At 47.8% G+C, this 6,699-nt stretch overlaps 1 pseudogene; it reads right to left on the bottom strand.

The window, feature by feature from the left end:
- Positions 1–1,807: 1,807 nt before the first annotated feature.
- LOC148884090 (28S ribosomal RNA) lies at positions 1,808–2,995 on the bottom strand (annotated as a pseudogene).
- Between the last annotated feature and the right edge of the window lie 3,704 nt (positions 2,996–6,699).

The raw sequence follows: 6,699 nt of genomic DNA, 5'->3' as shown, positions 1-6,699 counted from the left end.
CTTTCTGTCACACAAAGAAACTTCTCCAGCTCACCACCCGGCTAAAATCAGCCAAACTGAATGCATTAATATCACGGAAAATCTCAGATCAATTGCAGCTGGAATTAAACAAAAAAATAACACAAAATCGTCCGAATCAGATTAATAAATTAATCTTTCATCAGCCCTCGCACCAAAAATAAATTCCAGAAGTTCACCCCTCGTGAAGAATCTTTTCCTGGAAGATTCCGGTCTTATGTTCCGTTAGCCGGCGTGCGACAGCGAACTCAATGACCCGAAATGGCATTAACTAGTCACGCGCGAAAACTCCACGCATAGGCTACAAATAGAATGGTTCGCCTAGACCACTGAAATTCGGATTACAAGCCTGAGATACGCAGATTAACCGTGAATAGAATTACTTTTGGCCGAAAGAATTCCACAATACGTTCAATCAAAAGAGCTGCATGCTGGCGTCACCCACCGGTAAAACTTGTCGAAGTCTTCCATGCAGTCAGGACAGGAGGAAGGAGAAAGGGGCCACCACTCCAAAGGAATCCTTTGTCTCTCGTGGTCAGTCACACGCAGGCACCCCCCACTCGCTCCGGTCCAGAGACTCTTGGCATGGGTTTCTGGCACCAATTTATGTTCGGTTCTAATTCTTGTATTTCTTCCTGGTTCTGGTTCGACGGAGCTTTATGATGAAATACCAGCGGGGACCATAGATGGCGAACAGAAAACACTACTTTATTCTTGCAAACAATGAAAGGACATGTCTAGTTGGAGCGGGGAGCCAAGAGAGAAAAGGCCGCCCCTTTCACCTAGTTTTATCACACAGCAGCGATGACATCGTCTGGACCAGGCCTATCAGCAACGGGGAGGGGTTGGGAGAACATTATACACTGAAAATGAATATTTGTTGCATCCTACTGATGCAACAAGTTATCTAATAAGCTACATACATCCATATAGACTAAACTAAACATGACATAACATAGGATGTTTACGGATGTGTATAAAAACACTCTATCACCTCATGTCTCTTCACATGGCAGAAGAGACTCAAGCTCAACAGGGTCTTCTTTCCCAGCTGATATCGCCAAGCCTGTTTCCTTGGCTGTGGTTTCGCTAGAGAGTGGGTAGGAACAGTGGGAATCCCATTCATCCATTCATGCGCGTCACTAATTAAATTAAGGCATTTTGGCTACCTCAACAGAATCATAGTTACTCCTGCTGTTTACCCGCACTTCGGTGAATTTCTTCACTTTGACATTCAAAGCACTGGGCAGAAATCATATCGTGTCAACACCCGCCGCGGGCCTTCGCAATGCTTTGTTTTAATTCAACAGTCGGATCCCCCTGGTCCGCACCAGTTCTAAGCCAGCTGCTAGGCACCGGCCGAGACCACCCGGCGGAGGGACGCACCCCAGGCGACCGCCGCCCGCCCCCTGCCAGCGGGGTTGGAGCTGCCGGATGAGGAACGGGTGGAGTGCGCCGCCGCGCAGGGAACCCGCCGGGTGACACAGCTGAAGAGATCCGCGGGCAGGGATGCGCGTCCAGATTCGCCGCCGACACGAACGCCTTCCCCCAGGGCCTGCGGGGACGCCTGGCAGGGAGCCGACAACAGAGGGGGGTCGCCGGGGGCTCCGCGTCGATTGGCCAGTGCGGTGGGGTCCCCCTGCCCAGTGCTGCGACACCAAGACGACACCCCCACCGCATACGACCCTGAATACCGCCGGGACGGTTCCGCACCCGCACACCGGGTTCAAACGGTCACGAAGTTACTGATCCGAATTGCCGACTTCCCTTACCCGCCTTGTTCTGAAATGGCAGAGGCTTTTCACCTTGGAGACCTGCTGCGGATATGAGTACGGCCTGTAACGTGACTTACATCTTCTCCCTCGGATTTTCAAGGGCCGACGGGGGCTCACCGGACGCCAACAGAACCACGACGCTTTCCAGGGCGCGGGCCTCTCTCTCGGGGCGAACCAATTCCAGGGCGCCCTGCCCTTCACCTGAAAGGTGCGCCGGCGCGGGAAAGACTCGGCGGGCCGTGGAAGACCGGAAGACGGACGGCGCCGACGAGTGCGCGCACCTCTCCGCCCCTCCAGGTTCGGGGATCTGAACCCGACTCCCTTTCGATCGGCCAGGGGCGACGTAGGGCATCGCCCCTCGCTTCCGAATGCCGCTTGACCATCGGCTAGGACTGACTGACCCATGTTAAACTGCTGTTCACATAGAACCCTTCTCCACTTTGGCCTTAAAAGCTCTCGTTTGAACATTTGCTGCTACCATCAAGATCTGCACCCGCGGCACTCCACCCGGGCTCGCGCCCGAGGCGTCCGCGCCGACGTGCCGGTGACGGCCCGATGCTCCAGCACCATCCATTTTCAGGGCTAGTTGATGCGGCAGGTGAGTTGTTACACACTCCTTGGTGGGTTCCGACTTCCATGACCACCGTCCTGCTGTCTCTATCAACCAACACCTTTGGCGGGGTTCTGCTTACCAAAAGTGGCACACTGGGTGTCTCGCATTCCACGCCAGGCTCCAAGCCAGTGAGCCGAGCCTCTTACCTATTTAAAGTTTGAGAATAGGTTGAGGCCGGTTCGGCCCCAAGGCTTGTCATTGGCTTTAGCAGATGAAACTGCGAGCACCAGCTATCCTGAGGGAAACTTCCGAGGGAACCAGCTACTAGATGGTACTATTAGTCTTTTGCCCCTATACCCAGGTCGGACGATCGATTTGCATATCAGGACCGCTGCGGGCCTCCACCAGTTTCCTCTGGGTTCGCCCTGCCCGGGCATAGTTCACCATCTCTCGGGTCCCATCGCGCACGCTCTTGCTCGACCTCCCCCACGCTGCGAGCGAGGTGGGCCGGTGGTGCGCCCGAACCCCACAGGGCCGGGATACCACCGATGGGCCAGACGACGCCGCCGGGCCCCTTTTTTACTTTCATTGCGCTGGGTCCCAATTATTCCGCCGCCCTGTGTCTCGCGCGCACATTGAACTTCTTGGTCCGTGTTTCAAGACGGGTCGGGTGGGCTACCGACATCGCCATGGACCCCTAGTGCCGTACGTGCCGGCCGGTCCCCGCCCTGGCAGCACGGCGTGCCCAGCGTGCACTGAGGACAATATGCGCGCTGAAAGGCGACCGCGCCGGGGGCGGGGGGCCCCGGCCACAAGAAGCGGAAGGCGCAGAGTTACGTCCCTAATCTCCGAGGGGAAGCGGCAATGTCTTTGCACGGCAGCGCTGTAAAACTTGGGGGGGGTCAATTTCACTGTTTTCTATCCATTTTCTCACACTCTCTATCATCTGCCTGTCTCTTTAATGTTTAACCCCCCCCCCCCCACTGCTGCGTTCTTGACCAATCACGTGGCTTTAAGCAAAGACTGGGGGCAGGGAATAAAGGACAAAAAGAAAGTCGGCTGCCATTTCCTTGTTAGGAACAACACATCACAGCTCCGTGTGTATCCCGAAAAATAGTTCGTATGCCAAGGTTAAATTTTCATCAATTTAACGTTCGTAAACCGAAAAGTTCGTAAGCCAAGGGGTTCGTAAACCGAAGTATCAGTGTATCAAGAATGTGCGGTGGTTTGCATTTGGGTCAAGCTTCACCTAAAGTTCAAAAACGGGTGAGTCGATTGTTTCTGCTGCGTGACGCCTGAAACAGCGGATGATGGTGTTAAAAACTTTGTCTCTTATCGCCATCTGCTTTGGGTTGTAGTCTCTCGACAAAGAAGTTGCTAAACTTCTGGAGCTGAAGGCGCAGCTGGGAGTAGATGATGGAAAGAATCAGTTTGTTCTTAAAACAGCAAACATTATTTCATTGTGGTACAACTGACTCAATATATATTTTATAATTATTGAAACCATTCAAGCATGCATGCACAATTATTAAAATACAGGTAACATCCGATTTACGACCGGAACGGGTTACGACCACCCGTACTTACGATCACGACCGCCAGAGTATAGAGCATAGAGTATAGAGCAGGGGTGGGCAAAGTTTTTGACTCGCGGGCCACAATGGGTTCTAAAATTTGACGGAGGGGCCGGCCGGGCCAGTAGCATTTGGAGGGAATGTTTGGGCCGGATATACTAAAGCATTAAAGGACAACCGACGTCCCCGGACAAGTTGTGTCCATAATTTGTCAAATCGCTTCAAATGACTATTATTGAGTGTAGTTTACAAAGATTCCACCGCATATAGCTATATTTTACGTTTTAAGACTCGCGCTGAATATTCCGGAAGACTTGTTTTTGAGTTGGTGACGAATCCTCACGTCACGTCACTGAAGGAACGCCCCTGACTGAGAAAGGATACACTGTAGCAGTCCTTTGATCACGCAATGTATTTTGCGGTACTTTATTTGGTCTGAAAACTTCGTGTTGATCCGTGTTGTTGGCGAAATTAGAAGGAAAACACATAAATAACGCGATGGTGAATCCTTGTGTGTTGTGACAAAATTGTTGAGCCATTTCCACACGGAAGATTGTCGCCATCTTCTGCCTTTTTTGGGCGCGACATTCCCTCCCTCCTCAAAATGACACGGAATAAATTCTTTAATCAATTGCAAACATGTATGCTTTCCTCTTCAGAACTATTTGAATCATATTCATAACTGGATGCGTAACAAGAAAGCATCTTCTCTGAATCTGAAGCCATTGTTTTGATTCTCCAGCAATGCAAAACGTCTTGGCGTGACACCACGAACATGGGGGCGGGACCTTCTGAAACTGGCCACTTCCGGTTTTGATTTTTTTTAAGTCATTTTTATTGGTGTTTTTCATTTTACTAAAAATATCACACTGCATGTTTTGGGTATTTTAGATGCTATAAAACATGTTTCTGATGTCAGTTAGGAAACAAAAAAGTGATGTCAGTTGTCCTTTAAATCTAGTGTGTGCAAACCTCATAGCACAGTAAGAACACTACAACCCAATTTGGATTGGAATTGCCTTTATTAGTCTCGCAGTGGAGAAATTTACACTTCACATCAGCAAAGGGATGAAAGGGATGTTTTTTGATTGATTTATTAACAAACAGTCTTTCAAATGTGAAAAAGCCCTTATCAGTTCATAAATTTGTCTCAAGGAATATGCAAGATATGGCATTTACATACTATTTTGCAGATACCGGGAGGAGGAAATGTAAATAGATTAAAATAACATACGCACTGTGATTTATCAAGATTGCGTCTGTTTTTGTTCGCTTAAAAACTTCTTGTTTGTCTTTCCTGGTTCGGGTATTGTCTGGAGTTCACAAGATAAAAATATCAGCAAGTACGATAGATGGTGAACAAAAAACTACTTTATTCTAATGAGACAGAAAAGGCACTTCTCGTCTCGGTGGGACGAAGACATGAGCACACGAGCAAAGAGAGAACAAAGAGACAAAGAGAGCGAGCTCCCGCTCTGACAAGTTTTTAAACATACACAGTGGCGATCTGTTGTCCAATCAGTTACGAACAAGTCGACCTTTCCCGTCCAATCGGTTACGAACAACTCAGTGTTGGGCGGGTCTCAGATTGGAGTTGGAGCTGTTGTTTTTTTCCAACGACTATTGAACTAATAAGACTGATAGTTTTATTTAACTAAATTAGACTGAAATTAAACGTGCACAATTCATAATATATACTAAGCTAAACATGAAAAAACATATGTTTACTTAATCTAAACATGAAATAACGTAATATGTTTAGTAATGTGCATAAACACTCTATCATTCCCTCCTGTTGTACATTTAAACATCAGTTCATACATTTCCAAAAGATTTCATGCATGCACATCATACTAATTGCACAGGGAACCATTCTAATCTCATCTATCCAACGTCTAATATTATTTAACTTACCATGGAGAAGGCGAAAAACCTCTATCACAATTTTGCTGCTGTGATATATAACCTCTCCATTTTTGAGGGTTTTTAATGAGGAAAACTCCTTCTCGGCTCTCCGTTTCCTTTTTTTGCTTTTGTTCTTTGGAGCAACCACTCTCTGGCCATGGTGTACTATCCCTAGCTAAAACACTGAGTCCCCTTCACGCATTTGTTGATACAAAACCTTTGCGTAATTCACCTGGGAATTAGTTATCATATTCATTAGCATTGTTCTTAAGCATGGAATAATACAACCAATGACTAAGAAAATAAGTACAATCACAATTGCGAATGGGATAAACATTCTGAGCAAAGTCTTATACCAAGAGCCCCCAAAGAGCCCGTCAAAGATCCACGGTTGATCAGGCCGGTGATCCTTGGCCATGGCATCTCTGAGATCCCTGACAACAGACAGAGCATCCGTCATGTTTATGGAATTCGCTTCTTCGGGTATGTACGTACAACAAGTATCATCCACCATAGCACAGACGCCCTCTTGTGGGGCTGTCAAAAGGTCCAAAACCATTCTATTTTGCAGCACCATTTGTCTAATTGCTGCAATTTCAGTGTTTTGCATTTCATCTACTTCCAAACTGGCGTTTACAAACACTTGAAACCTGTAGTCAATTGTTTCAATTCGTAGCATGTTTTTAGCTCCTCCAATTTGTGGAAAAAGAGCTGACATTACCTTACTTCCCGTGCTATGGTGTTTGAATTGTTCTGGAACATCAGTTCCCCAGATCGAATCATGGGGCTTAAACGACACTCTTCTTTTCACATGATGGTGTGCTGGACGACTGGTAACGATGAAAGTATTGTCAGTCACAGTAACAGGTGCGCA

This window comes from Hippocampus bargibanti, linkage group LG19 (assembly GCF_051943395.1).
Source record: "Hippocampus bargibanti isolate YZ-2025 linkage group LG19, ASM5194339v1, whole genome shotgun sequence".
Classification (NCBI taxonomy): Eukaryota; Metazoa; Chordata; class Actinopteri; order Syngnathiformes; family Syngnathidae; genus Hippocampus; species Hippocampus bargibanti.
Note: the sequence above shows the minus strand (reverse complement) of the source record. Positions and strands in the feature narration are given on the sequence as shown.